This window comes from Pleurodeles waltl, chromosome 4_1 (assembly GCF_031143425.1).
Source record: "Pleurodeles waltl isolate 20211129_DDA chromosome 4_1, aPleWal1.hap1.20221129, whole genome shotgun sequence".
Classification (NCBI taxonomy): domain Eukaryota; kingdom Metazoa; phylum Chordata; class Amphibia; order Caudata; family Salamandridae; genus Pleurodeles; species Pleurodeles waltl.
In genome coordinates, this window is record NC_090442.1 from 532483924 (window position 1) to 532503805 (window position 19882).

The 19882-nt window shown below is 41.2% G+C and overlaps 1 protein-coding gene across 19 annotated transcripts in view; it reads right to left on the reverse strand.

Moving 5' to 3' along the window:
• The window catches only part of LOC138287896 (neuronal cell adhesion molecule-like), a 799924-nt gene that overhangs the window by 662042 nt on the left and 118000 nt on the right, over positions 1-19882 (reverse strand). For all 19 annotated transcript variants that reach the window (XM_069228880.1, XM_069228863.1, XM_069228870.1 and 16 more), the window contains exon 2: positions 2851-2894. The gene's annotated coding sequence lies outside the window, so the exon portion shown is untranslated. The remainder of the gene's footprint in view (positions 1-2850; positions 2895-19882) is intronic.

The window sequence follows — 19882 nt, forward strand, 5'->3', positions numbered from 1 at the left end:
CCTGCTTCCTCACCCTCCGCATGCTCCGCAAGATCTTCCGCTGGATCCCCGCCGACACCAGAAAAACCGTGACCCACGCCCTCGTCACGAGCCGCCTGGACTACGGCAACACCCTCTACGCTGGGACCACCGCCAAACTCCAAAATCGCCTGCAACGCATTCAAAACGCCTCAGCCCGCCTCATCCTCGATGTACCCCGCAACAGCCACATCTCCGCACACCTGAGACACCTGCATTGGCTCCCAGTCAGCAAAAGGATCACCTTCCGACTTCTAACCCACGCACACAAAGCCCTCCACGACAAGGGACCGGAATACCTCAACAGACGCCTCAACTTCTACGTCCCCACCCGCCCCCTCCGCTCCTCTGGCCTCGCACTCGCCGCCGTCCCTCGCATCCGACGCTCCACGGCGGGTGGGAGATCTTTCTCCTTCCTGGTGGCCAAGACCTGGAACTCCCTCCCCACTAGCCTCAGGACCACCCAGGACCACTCCGCTTTCCGGAGACTCCTAAAGACCTGGCTGTTCGAGCAGCGATAACCACCCCCTTTGTCCCTAGCGCCTTGAGACCCGCACGGGTGAGTAGCGCGCTTTATAAATGCTAATGATTTGATTTGATTTGATCTTTGAAATGATTTTCTATTTTATTGACCGCCTCTGTGAAAACATCCCATTGATCAGTGGACAAAGGTATTGCTTGAGGTTGGTGGTCAAAAATCCTTTGTCCTTCAGTTCCCAGGCAATTGTATAAAATCGCTTTCTTCCAAATGGGAGAAAAATTTAGCCCATCAATACCCACCAAACAGCTTTCAAAAGATTTGTACCAGTGGTGCCATTTTAATGTAGGATTGCCAGGTTCAGGTAGAAATGCCACTGGTAAATTTGCTATTTGCATACTGAATATGGCCAACAGTTTATAAAACACAAGTGGTGCAAAACTGGTTAACTAGAGAGTGCGAACAAGTGAGCACTTGAATTACACTTCAATTCGCTCCCTTTAAGGTGTGTGAGTCACCGTGAAATTAAGTCACAAAACAAGTGTTTAAACAGAAATGTGCAAATCACAGAAAACAGGCAGAGAGAGAATCCAGTTCCTCCAGTTACCATTACCACATTGTAATCTATAAATTGCAATTCAGAATGGGTCCCAAAATCCCTTTGCAAGTCAGAAAGACTTTTCTGACTCATAAAATTACTTTTGCATATTACCAAAAGCTGATTTACCATTGCACATCCTGTGATTTTGAGAATCACACGCTTCCGTACTGTATCATGCCTTCGTACATTTCATCTTGAGTAAAGTAGAAAGAATAAAACCTATGGCAAAGCAAAAATGTTGTTTTAAGAATTTTTGCTTTAACTTTACAGTTGGAAATTAAAAGTGAGGGACATTTATACAAGTAATAGGGTGAGAGGTGAAGAAAAGGGAAAAATAAAAAGATGATCTATGGACGAATACCTTTCGATTTAAATGAAGAAGGGCATTTAAACAGTCCATGTCAGAAGACTGATTTGGAGGAGAAAGGGTTATTGAAAAGGTAACTGACTGCAAAACCTGTAAAAGAAATTCAAAGGGCTGCCTATACATATTTTTTAAAGTATGAATTCTTACTCCAGAGTAACTTGTCAAAAACATTCTTAGCTCAAAGTCTAAAACATTTCTTCACTTTACTTTTGTTATTCAGGTCACTACACTACAACAGCTGTGATATAAATGATTCAATTCTAAAACATATTCATGGACTGTGGCACCAGTTCAGCTAGGGGATGGAGTTTCATTCTGTTATCTCTGTATAATAGCACTCTTACTATGGTTCCCAATCAATAGCTCCATAAAGATGCTATTAATCATCCTATTGTGTACAATGTGTACATGTTGGATCTGTAGAAGGGAAAATACCCACATAGTGAAGAGACGAGTCCACTGATTTACGTGAGACATAATCAAGAGTTTCAAGGTTTTCATGCCGGTTCAAAAATCCTTATACTTTCTGATCCATTTTATAGTGTTACACAGGTGGACAGTTTAACCTTGTAAAACCTTCCTTGAGCGTGTTATCCGTTGAAAACTGTTCAGCTATTTGATTCTTATTATAATTAGAAGAAAACATATTACATAGCTGTTCTAACAACCCTTGCTGCCCTGTCACAGGACTGTGACTTGGCAACTCTCAGTGCTCTCTGCTACTCACATACAACAACTGCTGCGGATTCAGTCCAGGCCTGAAAATTTAAGAACATTTTTTATCATATAAGTGTACAGAAGAAAGGGGCTTTGCCTTAGTGAAGCGGCAGGACAACGATCAGTGGAACCTGAGCCCCCACTCTGCCTGAACAACTACAACTACCATTCCCCACAAAATAGGTAACTCACTGGCACCACCTTCAATGTCCTAGGGTGGTTTTAAATGGACTCCAGTTAAAGCCCAGTTATGTAGAGCATTCACACCTGAGCTGTAAACTCTCTGTGCAAGGGTTTACAGCTCACTGTTCAGTGTTGCATCTTCACCTCTTCATGTGGCAGGTAACAAGGGCTGAGTCCATGTGTCACACAGTCGTATATTTTGAGTGGGTGGGCCTGCCAGGCCTGGCCCAAACTCTCTTGCCATAGTACAAAGTTATCAGGACTGTATTAAATGCTAAATTATAAAGATAAGAAATACATAAACAACACATTTCCAAAGAAGAAATGACTGGAAAGGAGGCATTTGGATTTCGTGGCTCACAGCCAGATTTGGCTATCCCTATACCAGCCCCAAATATCAAATTTACAGCTGTGCTGTTCACGCTTCCTTATTACAGAAATGATTAATAAACTATCACATAATTGGAATAATAAAAACAACCCTACCTTTGTAGTCTGCAGCTCTCCAAGCGTCCTGGCCACGCGGTGACCTAAAAATAGAAACCATGTTGTTACTTTATGTTGCACAGATAATGATTACCTAATGGTAACTATTTACCCAACATGTTCTCTCAGCGTTTCATTTCAAAATCTGTCCTGAATATAAAAGATGGAAGGAGAATGCAACGTAAAACAGTACAGTTTGGGATTTTGTATGCACTGCACTACTGGTAACATTCAGCTTCTCATCACCCTGACTCCATCCATATACATTTTCATGTACATACACATTTGTGACATATGCATTTGAAAGCAGAATTACACGTATAGGCTAAATCAGGTTGCTTAACATGTAGCCAAAATGACTTTTTGGGAAACACTACCTTTGTGTCAGAATTCGCAGCATTTCAATGTCAGTAAGCGTTTTGAAGGCTTTGTGTGCTATGGTGTGTGGTAAGTAAAGTGGTTTAGACTGGTGTTTTCTTCCATCCGGTTGACAGTTCTGGTTCACATCAGATTTCACAGACTGTGGCTTTGCATCATATAGATCAGGGTTCACCAACATATGACCCCGTGGCTCCAGCCCATTGCAGATTCCCAAGATAACCACCGGGTAATTTAATATCATTTCAATTTATGGTGTCTAAATGTATTTGATGTGAATTGTTTGAAAATCTGACATAAGCTGGGCAATCATGATGTACATGATCTTGGTGGAAAGGTTTGAAAGGGCGTTGCTGTGTCTGAGAAAACTGGCTATAATATATATGCTAGACTAGTAACTTTGGTAGCAGCTCTGGAATGTCTTTACGAAATTGACTTCCATTTTCTTTTGCATGGAAACTGTAAAAAAATTAGAAATTGACAAGGTTTATGGCAAAATACATTTTTAACTAATTCAACTTACAAGGCATGTCAGAAATGTGTCACTGAAACCAAGAGTAATCAGGTAAACCTAGGATTCATAGGAATCATTTGAATATGAAAATGTTGAAGGCAAATAAGAAGGGAGAGAAGATTGGAAGCTGGGTGTGAGGAGACACATTGAGTGACAGAGGTATGAAGCATTACAGTGTTGTTTTAATCCATCTCAATCATTCATAAATTCCCTAATGAGCTTTGTTGCGTACTTTTCCATCCTTGGCATGGTTTTCCCAATCTTTTTGCCTCAGCTTCTTGTGTTTTTGCTGGTTTTTGGCACTCTGGGAGCTTTACCACTGCTGACTAGTGCTAAGTGTAAGTGCTCCCAGTGTAAATTGTGATTATGATTGGTTATCCCTGATTGGCATATTTGATTTACTAGTAAGTCCCTAGTACAGTGCACTAGAGGTGACCAGGCCCTGTAAATCAAAAGCTACTAGTGGGCCTGCAGCATTGGTTGTGCCACCCACATGCATAGCCCTGTAAACATGTCTCAGACCTGACACTGCAGTATCTGTGTGTGCAGTTTTACACTGCCAATTCCACCTGGCAAGCACACCCACTTGCCAGGCCCAAACCCTCCCTTTTACTACATGTAAGTCACTCCTATGGTATGCCCTTGGTATCCCATGGGCAGAGTGCAGTGTATTTAAAAGGTAGGGCATGTACTTGTGTGTTTTACATGTCCTGATAGTGAAATACTGCCAAATTTGCTTTTCACTATAGCAAGGCCTTTCTCTCTCATAGATAACATGGGGATTACTTTAAAATATATTTTAAGTGAAGTTTCCCATTGGGAACAGAAAGACATATGGCGTTTGGGGTCTCTTAACTCACAATTTAAACATGCATATTTTGGTAGAGTTGGTTTTTAGATTGTTGGAAAATGCCACTTTTAGAAAGTGGGCATTTACTTGCTTAACCATCCTGTGCCTCTGCTTGCCTATAGAATCCACATCTGGGTCAGACTGGCAGTTGGGCTGTTTGTGAATTCCCTTTAGACAGTGACACAAAGGGAGCTGAGATTTAGCCTGCATATCGTTATGAGTATCCTGAGCGAGAGTGGGGTGGGGGGAGCTGACACTTCTACCTCAAAAGGCTGTGCCTGTCCTCACACAAGGTAGTCTTCAACCCCCTGGAGTGTGTATGGGGCCAGTCTTGGGCAAGGCAGGATCTTCTGAACAACAGAGAGTTTCCTTAGAGGTTTGCCTACTTCAAAGGCAGAAATGAGTATAAGTAGTGGACCCCAAACCCCAGATTTTTAGAACACTTCTGGATCAAGAGGAACCTCTGCCAAGGAGAAGAGCTGAAGAGCTGGAGGAGAAGTACTGCCCCTTTGCTATGTGTGCTTTGCTGGGTTGTCCTGAAATTGCTGCTTCTGCCTTAAAGAGCACAAAGACTGGACTTTGCTGTGTATCCTGCTTCTGAAGATTATCCAAGGGCTTGAACTGAGCTTGCCCCCTGTTCTGAAGTCACAGGGGAATCAAAGAATTCATCTGCCAGCACCTGGCATCTCTTGCTGAGACCCCTACACTGCCAAGTGATGCCACATCCAGTCCCTGGGCCCTTGAAAGGAGAAGCTGGTGAACCCAAGGAGAAAATCCATGCACCGGGGCTGAGAGGCAGAAAGATCGACTCAGCGCCTGCACCGCAGCTGAAAAATTGATGCATCTCTGGTAAAATTGATGCATCGTCAACTCAGCACAGATTCATTGCTGTTGTGCGTCCGGATTTTCCATGCATTGTCCCTGGGTGTCAAAACCTGCAACATCCCTGCACCGACCCGAGGATGCTTGTCCGAAAATCGACGCATCTCTTCCCTGTGAGGAAAGAATCGATGTATCGCTTGCCCACCGGAGAAAGAATCAGTGCCCAGCTTCACTTGTGAGTAAGGAATCAATGTATCGCTTGCTTTTCTGACGCACGCTCCCCCGTGCAACATTATTTTTGACACATACGAGGTACTTTATCCTAAAAACAACCCAACCATTGATTTCTATGGATTGAGACTCTTTTTACTTTAAAAATTCAAATCTTTGCTTGTGTATGTTGGATTTTTAACGTTTTGGTGTTGTTTGGTTTAGATAAATGTTGGCTATTGTTCTAAATTGGTGTGGAATCCTTTTGTGGTGTTCACTGTGTTACTCTGTGTGTTTGTACAAATACTTTACACATTGCTTCTGAAATAAGCCTGACTGCTTGTGCCAAGCTACCAATGGGGAGAGCAGGGTTTATCCTAGGTGTGTATTATCCTACCCTGACTAAAGTGAGGGTCCCTGCTTGGACAGAGTGTAAACTGACTGCCAACCAGAGACTCCATTCCTAACACCTATCATTAAAGAAAATAATGTGATTAATAAATCACTTAATTAGAAAACCCCTAAAGGAATGTTTTATTATACACTCCCTAAACACTTCACTAAATCCAAGGAGGAATACACTACATAGAAATAAAACTCTGAAAACAGACATTCCTGAAGGCAATGTTTCAAAACATATTGAATAGAAGTAATGCAGTAAAACATTAAAAATTGAACAAACTCTGGGTGTCTTCTAGCCTAGAGTATTGTTAGTGACAGAATCTTCCTATTTATTTGCCGATCAGAGAAAACTTATTCTAGGTTAGAGAAATAATTAGAAAACAATTCTTCTGACAAACCTGAAAGGTTATTTTATTGAATTATGCTGTTGTTCATTTCATATCCTCAGATCTATCTGCATAGGCATCTCCGTTAGAAACATTTATTTACACTTTCTTTAGCATTTTACCTAATTTTTTAGTAAGGACAATATCTAATTGTGTTACTAGTTTGAATATTTTTGTAAATTGCATTACATGTTTGTATGTTTTGTGTGAAAAAAGATTTAAAAAATATGAAAAGAGCACATCAAATTTAAGATTGAAAGACAAGTTCAACATTGCTTTCCAGTTCAGAATTTTATGTCCAACCAAGCGCTATTAAAATATGCCGACAGGAAACGTCTGTAGCGCTTACTTGATTGGCAGACAAACAAGTCACACCAAATTGTTCTACCGCAGAGGATTAAGAAAACGAGTGCCACTAAATCAAAACCTACAGAGTTCCATAATGGTATCATATTATAAAAAGAGTTTATTCCATGACTATAAGTACATTTGAAAAAATGTTCTGAAAAGGTAATCCTAGCTATTGTTAACCCTCTAGGGTTTGAATGTTTGAACACCTATTCACCGCTTCTAGGAGAAAATCGACTGTCACACAAATTTTGCATGAGTAAACCTTTTGAAGAGTTTAAACTTCCATACTGAGAATACAAATTGTGGTTTCATACATACTCGTAAAGTAACTTAGACGTGCACCTACATTGAACTTAAACACACAAAAGGCTTTGTTGACTCAAGCCCTCAATAATGTTTTATGCACAAAACCCTACGTTTGAAATACTTCTGCTTCAAAACAATTCTTTGTAAGAATTGGCTGCTCTCTGGAGTTAGTTTGTGCATGATGAAATGCATAACATAAAAATATATTTCATTAGTCCCTTTGAGTAGTACATTTTCAAGCATAACGGTCATGAGTGTGTTCAACATAATAACCATGGTTGGCATATGATGCTCCCACCTCTCATTTGGTTATGGGTGTTGCTGTGCAGCACTGCTTTTATATCAGTCAAATAGAACAGAATCTGAAATAAATCAGAATAAAACTAAAATACTCTGAAACAGTTGAAATGTTCTCAAATGCAGAACAGTTAATTACAAACTGCACATCTCGTGGAAATATCTTTGCAATGTATTTGACAGGTTGCTGTGGAATACCCATTATAAGGAAAAAGCTTCCTTGCTCTGTTTTCTTATCAAGTAATGATGACAAATTAATAAAATCGATGATTGTGGACAGAGTAAAACAAAAATGACGTCTCCAGGTGTTTGAACAACAGAACAACAGAAGTTATTATTACCCAATTCAGTGATATTAATTCTTGGGGAGAGGATGTGGCATTACAGGCAAAGCTACCAATTTTGGAGCTAAGGCACTAGGTTCAGACCTCTGCCTCGGATCAGCATCTTGTGATTCTGGACAAATCACTTATCTCCCTGAGCGTAAAAGGCAAAAAAACGATAGTGACTTTTTATAATGTACCTGGTGCTCATGTAAAGTGCTCCAATACATTCTGGTCAGGTTTGTGCTATATAAAACTTCCAAAAAACTCTATCCACCTCAGAAGGATCCAAGTCTCAGGGTGTCTACCAGGATTTCGACTATGAATTTCAAGTCTCTAACAAGGCACTTAACATGTGATGATATTTTATACCCCTTGTAATTAATTTCATTACAGGGCAAATATGCTGAATCTCACATCCCATTATGAAAGGTTCCAAATCAGAGTAACACGTACAATATTATGAACCACAAAGTATCAATGATCCTCTTTCTTCAAAATTGACTTTTGTAGAGTATTGTTTTCTTTTTTCTTTTCTTTTATTCCCCAAAAATCGTTTCCTCCCTTTCATACAATTGCATCCTGTATGCTTAAGGCAGATGAGCGGAGATGAGTGACCTTGTGCTTACCTTGCATGATTTCTTTAGTTAATATATGAATTCAGTTAAGTCTTTTTCTTAATACCATTTACCTTAACAAAAATAAAAAAGTAGCATATTTGAACATGCCATGACATAAATGAGGTGTCATGTACATATTTACTGATGGGGAAACGTCCAGAGCAACGCGTTGGGAACATCGTGGACGTTTCCCACGCAAGCGTAACCACGCTTGCCAGAACAATGACTGCCTTTTTCTCTGCCTTAACCACGCATGTGCTGAACTACACATAAGCGCGTTTAAGGCAGAGTGGATTGGGAGAGTATGCGGTCAGGTTTGTGCGGTTGGGGCAGGGTTGAGGGTAGTTTTTAGGGGTGGAGGTGGATAAAGCGATTGGGTGGGGGTGAGGGGGGTGGGATATTTTTCTTCTGGGGGCTGGGTGAGGGGTGTTTTTTTTAAGGGTGGATCAGGTGAGGGCACGGTCAGGTAAGTAGGGCTGGGGCAGGGTTCGAGGGAGCTTTTAGGGGGTGGATTAAGGGCTTAAGGTGGGTGGGTTGGATTATTTTTTGTAGGGATGGGGGTGTTGGGGTAATATTGTTTTTAGGGTGGGTGGGGGGTTGGTTGTTTTTAGGGTGGGTGGGGGATTGGGGAAAGTTTTATGGCTCATGGTGGGTTGGGACATCAGGGTAGTTCAGTTTTTAGGGGCTGGGGTGGGGGGTTGCTGTACTTTTGTTTTTGTGGGTTGGTCAGTTTTGTTTTTTACGGGCGGGGAGGTTGGGGTAGTTTTGTTTTTAGGGGTGTGTGGGGGTGGTCGCTGTAGTTTTGTTTTTGTGGATTGGGGTTGAGGTAGTTTTGTTTTTAGGGGCAGGGGTGGGGGGGTCAGAATAGTTGTTGCTTTTAGGGCTCATGGGGTCAGTTGTTTATAGGGTGGGGGTTGGGGAAGGTTTTAGGGCACAGGGTGGGTGGGGGTTGTCAGGGTAGTTCAGTTTTTAGAGGTGGGGTGGGGGGGTCGGTGTAGTTTTGTTTTTAGGTGTCGGGTGGGGGGTCGGGTAGTTTTGTTTTTAGGGCAGGTAGGGGTTGGGGTAGTTTTGTTTTTAGGGTTTGGTTGGGGTGTTGGGTACTTTTGTTTTTAGGGCGGGCGGGGGGGTCAGTTGTTTTTAGGGTGTGTGGGGGGGTCGGGAAGGTTTTAGGGCTTAGGGTGGGTGGGGGTGTTGGGGTAGTTCAGTTTTTAAGGGCAGGGGTGGGGGGTCAGTGTAGTTTATTTTTTAGGGGCAGGTGGGGGGTCAGGTAGCTTTGTTTGTGGGTGTGGGGGGTTGGGGTAGTTTTGTTTTTGTGGGTTGGTCAGTTTTGTTTTTAGGGGTGGGGAGGTCGGGGTAGTGTTGTTTTTAGGGGTGTGTGGGGGTGGTCGCTGTAGTTTTGTTTTTGTGGGTCGGGGTTGAGGAAGTTTTGTTTTTAGGGGCAGGGGTGGGGGGGTCGGGGTAGTAGTTCTTTTTAGGGCTCATGCAGGTCAGTTGTTTATAGGGTGGGGTTTGGGGAAGGTTTTAAGGCTCAGGGTGGGTGAGGGTGTCAGAGTAGTTCAGTTTTTAGGGACTGGGTGAGCGGGTCGGGTAGTTTTGTTTTTAGGGGGAGTGTGGGGGTCAGGGTGTTTTTTTTTTGTGGCGGGGTCAGGGTAGTTTTGTTTTTAGGGCAGGTGGAGGATCGGGGTAGTTTAGGTATTAGGAATGGGGTACTTTTGGGTCTTAGGGGGAGCAGGGGGTGGCATGATAGAACCATACATAGAATTCCCACACATGCCTCTACTAGGCATGCTCTTACAACGAAAAATCATTGTAAAGGCATGCGTGGAAACAATGCAGTTGTTGTTCCGACCGCGTTGTTAAGGCATACGTGGTTCCTGCATGCGTTGTTCCATCATACATTCTTACTGATGTTGTTCGTTTGTGACAGAGTTATGATCAATGAGACCCAACTTTGAGTGCCCATATTTAATTTGTGTATATCATGGGAAAAAAGCATTTGCAAAAGTGTGACACACGAATCCTAGAAAAAAGTGGGTGATTGTTCTGTGCCACGTTTCTCACAGAATACACAGTATGGAAATGACTGTCAATCAAAATTTGTGAGTGCTTAAACGAAAGTCATTGGACAAACCCCAGATGTTTGGGCCATTAGTATGCTGACAAATTACAAATTACAAAGCATCACATTTTTAGAAATAAGTTTGAAATACGCTACATTGAAGAAGAGTGGAAGAATTTGATCGTCTACATTTCGATTCCTGACACCCAAGCACCACGTCATCAAGAGCATTAAATTAACAGTGAAAGTTCTGCAGCTGGCCTGGGCCTGCAGAATCAAATGAAGAACTCTCGATTGTAGTCTGGAATTATAGTAATCATAGGGTAGTTTATGTTCCCATCCGTATCACATTCAATGTGGTTTTTTTTTACTCGCCATATCAATTATATTTTTCAATAAAAACACACGCAACCGATCACAAGGAGCAGGAGAAAGCCAGTGAGCATCAAAGGGGAGGAAACGTGATAACCTATCATCTCAAGGCCAGCCTGCTCTCCTCTGGGTGAAGAGCCGCTGCAGGATTCCCACACAGTGCACTTAAGTATAGCACTGACACCCCCGGCAGACAGGCTATTTTTTTGTCACTCTTCCCTGAAAGCCTGCAATAACATTTTAGCGAGCACAAAGAAAGGATAGAGCACAAATACGGAATACTAAGGACAGAGTGATCTGAGGGCCGTAAAAAGAATTAGGCCAGTCAAGCAAACATTTGGCATTTTGAAACTGACAATTACTGAACCTCAACTAATCACACAAACAAAGGGACGTGTAATCAGTCAACGCTTGAACAAAGGGCAACAGAAATAGGGAAATGGGTTTCTGCCCATTGTTAGTACACATGCATTCAGTGCCCTGAGCAAAACCTCTCTGGCCTGTAGTGTTTGTTCTCAGCCAGTCGCCAAGTGAAGTCGGAGCACTACGTTATCTGCCCTTAAGTTGTTTGCGTGCTCCAGAAGTGATGGGTTCTTCACCATTCAACCACGTGTTTTAATTGACTGTCAAACAGGAGAACGCCAGTGTTTTCCAGTTACACGTCAGTACACCTTTAGGTAGCCTCGAGAATGCATTTCAAGTTTATAGGTGGCCACAGTTCCAATACACTCTCTCCCAATTCTGTATTTGACATATCCATTAACATGCTATTAAACAAATGCAAATTGTCTTTTTTAACTCATAAATAAATGAGAATACATTGGTACAAACGAACCGCGAATTGAGAGACAACAAAAACACAAAAGGAGCTGTTGTGCTGTTGAAAGCACCGCCTATTTTTTATTAAAATAAAAACATATCTTGAGCATTGAGGTACAACTTTGCAGGTGGTCAATTAAGGAATACATCAATACGCTCTGAGCATCCTATTGTAAATGTATGCAAGTTTTATCCAAAATATGCTGTTATGGAAACACATTTAAAATAACGTGTTTCGAAGCAATTTTCTTTAGCAACAGTTTTAAAGTTACTTTTTGAACTTCCATTCGTGAACTAGATTTTATAGACCTAGACATATCTACGTAGATGTGGTGCAGCGGAGAATTAGCTGCCCCCTCTGACGTTGACATATATGTGACCATAATGAAAACCTAATGTCTGAATTCATGTTAGTCTAAGGCAGTGGTCTGCAAACTTTTTAATGTTATGCACCCCTCAGTTGAAAAATAAAAATCAATGGCCCTCTTAGAATTTTTCACAAATATTTTATAAAGATGGCAACGTTTAATTATGTCTAGACGTATTTAAACATTGCAGTTAAGTACTCTTATCTTTATAAAAATGCAATAACACGTTTCTACTTAAAACAAAACACTGTTATCTGTGTAATGCTCCTTTTGGCCAGAGCCTGGTGCCCCCTGGGATCACTTGAGGCCCCCCTAGGGTCCACACCCCAGTTTGAAGATCCCTGGTCTAAGGTAAAGTGGTGCACTTGAATTCAGAACTGAGGTGCATTCACTTTAGTGTTAGGCCCTGACTTACTATTTAAAATGTTAACAGTTTATGTAACATGCACTAACGTTGTTGATTAACATTGAGAAACGTAGTTCTCTATTGTACTCAATTACATGTGTAACAATTTAATTTCGTTTTATACTAACTGTATCCTTAATCTAATTGAATTAACGTAACCAATATTATATGAATACAGAAGTTAAATGTGCACCATATAATATTAAATTAAATTTGCATTAGTGAATATTATTCTTGGCTTTACTTTACTAGGCCTGAATTTCTTTAACATGAAAAACTGTTTTCCATTTCTGATAGCATATCATTTCATTGCAGGTATTTTCACATGAATTGTTAATTTGGAAATAGATAGCTATTGTTTTACTCATAGTGAGTTTGAAGGAAGACTTTGATAAGAAGGAACACCGAGAGACCGAGAAAGAGGTGATTGCCTCTAGTCATACATATTGCAAATGATGTACAGGACACCAAGGATAGCAACCTTCCCAGGAATGTCTTGGGAGCAAACGTAATGTTTCAAGTTACACCGTGGGAAAAGAGAAACACATGAACATGTGATCGCATGATCACCAATGTTATTGGATTCTGAGTTACAGTATTAACAAGGCTTTCACTGATAGAGAGTAAAGCAGATTCCTTTGGACTTTTAAAGGTGCAGGCCTCTGACTTTCTCATTAACCCTATGATTTGCTTAGTGTTGCTTAGGTTTACACTAAGTTCTCCAAGAAGACTCTTCACCAGACTTCTGAAATGCTGACACATTATCTTTTACCCACCATTTCATTTTTCCAAATCATTTTTGTCCTATTTTTGCTTCTTACTTTTTGTCTTTGTGTCTTTTAGTTACATTTTATTTTTACATTTACATAGATTTCAGGAGAATTTCTATTTGCCCATAGTTTATTTTAGATTATTTATTTTGCACTAATGTGTAAAAGATTTGGCCAGTGTTTGTTTTGTATTGCTATTACTGAGTGTTTGGTTTGCTTCATGTTAACTCGACTAAATTTCCTAAAAAGATTTGGCTATCCTGTGGTTATTTTTTATCCTCACAGCATATTTCTGAGATTAGTTTACATTAATGCAAGTTTTAATTTGTAATAAAACCCTTTAACATTATGTCTGATTTGGGACCTTATTGTGTGGCCAAATAGGCTACACTGTTAAATTAATGTTGATTAATTGATGCCTGATTCCCTAGTTACACCCTTTGCAGGGACTCCAAGATCATCGGTCTTGCATTAGAGCGTACAAAATTCTCCATCAAATGCATATATAAAGCGAGAGATTTAAATAAATATTCACTATAAAGGTTAAAGTGAAGCTAAAGTTTGGTTAGAAGATTTTAAAGTATATTTAAAAAAATCTCAGAGAGTCACAAAAAAATACTGGGGTTACAATTAAAAGCAAAACCTAAAAAACACGGAAATTCATCACTTATAGTTAAGAAAACTCATCATAACTTGCTCCCCTGCCATGCACTGCTATTCCCTTAGATAGACATCACTGATGACAGGTTAAAAGACATCATTGATGACATCTCGGTTGGCATAACTAATGACAGCACCCAGAGGAACTAATGATTTTCTTTGGCAGTGGATAGCAGAAGTTAGTGCATGCCCTTTGGCAGTGCACAGTAGGGGTTGGTCTCAGTGCCTGTCAAATATGGCTTTCAGCTGTATGCAACAGGGCTGGCTACAGAGCCTAATCCAAATCCAACACACAACAGGTGACCAATCCCTACTGCAAGCAGTCTTTAGTCAAGAGCAGCAAGGGTTGGCACAGGCTCTGGCCTCCAGCCAAGCCCTGCACCCAATATTCCGCACCCAATACTCTTTTGGAGACCAATTCCCACTACACACATCCTTTGGTCATGAATAGCAGGGGTTAACCGTGGGGCCTGACTTATGCCCAAGCCATGCACCAAACCCTTCACAGGTGGGCAATCCCCACTGCACTCATTCTCACTACACTCTACCTTTGGCTGTATGGAATGGTGGTTTCCTGCAGTACCTGGACCTTAGCCAGGACATGCATCAAAACATCAAGAGAAGCAACCCCCTCTTCACATAGTCGTCAGCCCTGCATAGCATGACTAGCCACAGGGTCCAACATTTGCAGGTAACCAACACCCACTGCATACAACCTTCGACACTGTAAAGCTGCAAAGAATGGATAGGCTGTAGGTCCTGGAAGTAGATTAGGCTATGTAACACTTTTTTATACAGTTAGTCATCCCCACTGCAAATGGCCATATGTGTCTTTTTTTCTAATTAAAACAAATATAGGTCACAATCTAATGACAACAACTCTATTGTTGGTGATTTCAACAGTGATACCATCAATGAACTCATTTAACATGTCAGAATTGATGTCATATGTAAAGTGATGAGTAGGGCATGATGGGGTGGGGGTTATCGTCAAAACTACAACTGGTGGTTTTTAGGTTTTATACTTGACCACAACTGCACTTTAACTGTGGTTTGGTCACTGAATCCCTGTTTTTTTTTTTTTGTTTAATGTATGTTAAGGTCTTGTCACTAAAACTGAGTATAATGTCACTTTAACCTCTGTGTTTTCATGAGCCCCGTGCTGTGCAAGGCTTTTGACCATGCACAGCACGGTTGGCCTTCAGCTGTGCGCATCGAGGATGACCACGGGCCCTGCGCCAAACTTCCACAGATTTTCCTTCCATGAGATTCACATACTTCAACTTGTGCAACCTTTGTACCGTCAGAAGGCGGGTCATGAACCTGTGCAAATGGGCCAAAAGCGATCAAAAAAGCTTGAAGAAGAGGCATGCTAGACCTTGGCTGACTATGTCAAGAGATTGCCAAATTTGTCAAATTTGTGGCAGATCCATACTCGCGATCAAAAGTTATAGGTGAATCAAAAAGGCCTTTTCAATGGAAAGCACATAACTAAATACAGCGTTATTGTGTACAACTGCGTGCTTTTCTGATTCTGTGCACCTTATGCAAAACTTTTAAACTTCGACCATTTCATTGTGCATGACGATAGGAACAGAATGTGCTATATATAGTAATAGACTTGGCATTCATTGTGTGATATAAAGAAAGACTGCAAGTGAAGCAATTTTAAATTAATGTCAAGAAAATATTTTTAACGAACGTATTTCTCTTTTAGCTCTGCAGTGTTCGGTTTACTCATAACATTCGCAATATTTTATACGAGTTCAAGCCTCGTTAAAATGAATAAGTGGTAGCAGTCAAAGGCCCTGAACTGCCAAAGGGAATACTATTACCTCTGAAAAAGGAAGTGAACATCTCAGGTTTCCCTTCCGGGGGAGTGGTGCACATTGTACATTCACAAGACCCAGGCCCCAAACAATGCCCGGTCACACGGAGCTGCTCTTACGAGCCAGCTGCAAGTCACCTGAAATTTCACTCTTTTAAGGTTATGCGTGGACAGCCCTCACATGTTTAGGAAAACCTGTATAAATACTTTACCCGTATAAACCTCCAGTTTCATTATGTGAAATTCGTGAACGTAGGTAAATTGGAGCATATTTTGCCGCCGTGCGCACGAAGTCGCTGCTGGTGTTGCCTGTGACTGCCAAGGGGTATCAGAGAGCACTAATGCCCCTGGGTGCCACCGAAGAAGTGCAACGGAAGAGAGTGAATTCATGATTATTTTGACAGCGAGGTTTTCTTGCAGTGCGCTTCGCAGCACTGGCAGTTTATAGAACCAACCAAGCACGTCTGACCTAAAGAATTGTTAAATTCAAGAACGTAGTGTAGACTAACAGGGTGCAGATTGTAGAACCAAGATTAAAATTATAAGATGTATGGCTGTAAAGCACCTTCTCATCAATCCCATTGTATTGCATTTTTTTTTTTTAAATGAGGGGTGTTGTTAGCAGCACTCAAAACTTTTAATTGGCTTCCTACGTTTTAAAAATAAAATTGGATAAGGGAAATAACTCATTTGGTTGCCTAGGGTGTATTAAAGGCACAGCAATATAGAAATACAAAGAATAACGTCCCGCTGCTGGTTACAAATCATATATTTTTCCTGAGGATTATATTATTCACGCATCACAGAAACGGAGTGCATTGTCAACAGAAGCCTTTTTCATTTCTTTTAATTTGGCACCCATCACAGGCTCAAAGGTAGGCACAGCAGGTAACAGGTGAAGGACTCTAGGCCTGGGGATATTCACAGGAGGATGCAACCATTGCCAACCCTGCAATGTGCATTACCACCAAATGGAATCAATGTTGGCACAAAGAAAGCATTACTAATTTTGGTGTAGCTAAGTCAGTGAGATTTGGGGGGTGTGGATCTCAAATTTCCCAACTAAAAAAGCAACAGACTTCTGGGTTGGAGGGGTGAGATGACCAAGATTTGGGATGGACTGTTTCCATGAGGAACTGAGTTGCTACTGATTTGCCACCACTCCGTCTAGAGTAGCACAGTAGGTGAAAAACAGTTGGAATGCTATCCTGAGCGATTGTCACCACTTAAGGTTATTTGCAAGCTTTCATCCCTTCACCTTTTGGGAATTTAACTTTCCAAGCCTGCTAATGTCAATGTTTGTGAATGCCAAACAGTAGTAGATTTGCATCCATTTAGAGAGTACTTTTATGGGTGCAGATTTACTATTTATTGGAAATATATAGTATATTTAAGACCCTGATCCAAAAAATTGTAAGTGTATATATATATAGCTATTAATATCCCTGACAAGGAATTGAAGCATCTTATGCCAGGCAGCATGCTGTAAAGGACAGGGGGTAATTCAGTGGTTATTGTTGGTAATTAGGATTAGTCTTGTGCTCTCAATTGCATTCCATGCAATTACTCTAGTGTTTTTCTGCTTGATAAAATTAGTAGAATTTAGGTGTAATCATTAAAGTTAAAACCTTTTACTGCAATGATTGTAACAACAAAAACTGACAGACATAGTACAGTGGCGTAACAAAACTTAAGCCCCCCCCCTGCAAAGTACCTGTAGAGGGTCCCCTCACTCCTGGACACTGCCAGGGACCTGCCGCCCATGCACAATGTACTGTGCTGAGGCAGCTCCCTGACGCTCGGGCCCCCCAGCACCGCAGGGGCTGCGATGGCCTTTGTTTCACCACTGACACAGTAGACACAATTTAGGGCCTTTAGACACAATTACCAAACCCAGAATGCATTTGAGGGGTATCACACCCCAAACGCTCCTGCCTGCGCCATCTCGGCCTAGAGTTCATCCTGAGACAGCATACACAACACAATGACCTGGAGTCCCTGCCCTGGGATCACTTATCTCATATATATTTTCACTGCACCCACTCTTCTATCTCTCTGCTACAAGATTTCTAAAAGTGCTGTCTGTGATCAGGGCTCCATGTTTCTAGTTATCGCCTTTTACAGATCATTTTCTGAAGTGACTGACAGCTCCACGTACTAAACCTGAGTCACAAATAGAGGAGGGCACACAAGCAAATTACCAGGGCAAGCTGAGCCGGATGTATGATGGAACAACATATGCACTTTCCATGCACATCTTTACAATGCAGTAAGTACAACGCATGGTCATTACTACGCATGCACTTACCACAAAATGTTTTTACCACACATATGCTTTTACCATGCATGTCTTTACCACAAAAATGTCATTGTAAAGGCATGGTTGATAAAGGCATATGCATAGCAAAAAGAAGTAGAGGTAAGTATAAAATATTTTATATATATATATATATATATATATATATATATATATATATATATACACATTTCTACCCAAAAGCCCTACTGACCCTAAACCCTATAAATTACCTTACTACCTCAAAACCCATACCCACCCTAAAACCTAAACACCCCTTAACACCCCAAATCACATGGTCACCCTAAACTCTAATAATGTCCTTACCACCCCAAATCCCATACCCACTCAAAAACCTAAAAAAGCCCTTACCACCCCACATCTCACCCACCCTTAATCCTAAACACTGCTTACCACCCCAAATCCCATACCCACCCTAAAACCTAAACACCCCTTACTACCCCAAATCCCATACCCATCCTAAAACCTAAAAATGCCTATTCCACCTAAAAATTCACACCCACCCTAAAACCTAAAAATGCCCTTACCACCCCAAATCCCATACCCCCTAAATCCTAAAAATGACTATTCCACCCCAAAAATCCATACTCACCCTAAAACCTAAAAATGCCCTTTTCACCCAAAACCCATACACACCCTAAAACCTAAAAATGCCCTTACCACCCAAAACCCATACCCACCCTAAAGCCTAAAAATACCCTTACTACCCCAAAACCCGTACCCACCCTAAACCCTAAAAATGCCCTTACCACCCCAAATCCTACACCCACCCTAAAACCTAAAAATGTCCTTACCCCCAAACACCCATTACCACCCTAAAACCTAAAAATGCCTTACCATCCAAAAACACATAACCACCCTAAAACCTAAAAATGCCCTCACCACCCAAAAAGCAATACCTACCCTAAAACCTAAAAATGCCATTATCACCCCAAAACTCATACCCAAACTAAAAGCTAAAATAGCCCCTACCACCCAAAAGCCATACCCACCCTAAAACCTAAAAATTCACTTACCACCCAAAAAGCCATGCCCACGTAATACCTAAAAATGCCCTTACCACCCCAAATCCCATACCCATCCTAAAACTAAAAAATGCCTTTACCAACAATAACCATTGCCCACCCACTCCACCCACTTAATACTTACCTGTATTTATCTTTAAAACCTTTACCACGCATGCTGCATGCGTGGTAAAGGTATAATCATGGTAAAGGCATGCGTGGTAAAGCCATGCATGGTAAACGCATATGCGTGGTAAAGTCATCGTGGTAAATGCATCTTGTTGCACTTACCGCGTTATAAGTGATGATTCCTGCTAAGCCAGAGAGGAAATCATGGGTCTGGCTTGTCTCTAAGAGTCTGTGCATGAATATTTGGCATGTATATCATTCAACAAGCAATGTAAAAATATGCCTTAATCTCTTCAAAATTAATAAAAGTGTACTCCTTTAACATGCAGAAGCATTTCACCTTAGTACATCAGATTATATCACTGGATAGACAAATATTTATTAAAAATTATAGTTTTTGGAAACATTCATGGCTTGCTTCCCCAGTGACAGTGTCATTAGCAAAACTAAAAGCAAGTCACTGGCCATGTAAACCCTAAACGTGGCTTAGATTATTATTATACATGGAGCACATTAAAGTCTATTACATCGAACATAAGCAGTGCTTACACATCGCACATCCTGGGAATTCAAGTATTTAAAATTGCACTCACATGTGAAATAAAACATGTGCATAGGATTACACAATTTCGACAAGAAGGGAAGCCAGTATTCATTCCAGATTACCTGCTTTCACATGTTAAAATTAAGCCACCAGATGGGTATCTCTGCATGTCTCTCTTTTACATCCCAGGTCATTGTTCTGTCTTTCATTCTTGGCTCAGGACCAGAAACGGACACAGAGATAGCAGGGACTCGGGGCCCTCAGTCTTAACTACCAAGACAAGTAGGCATTCACCTA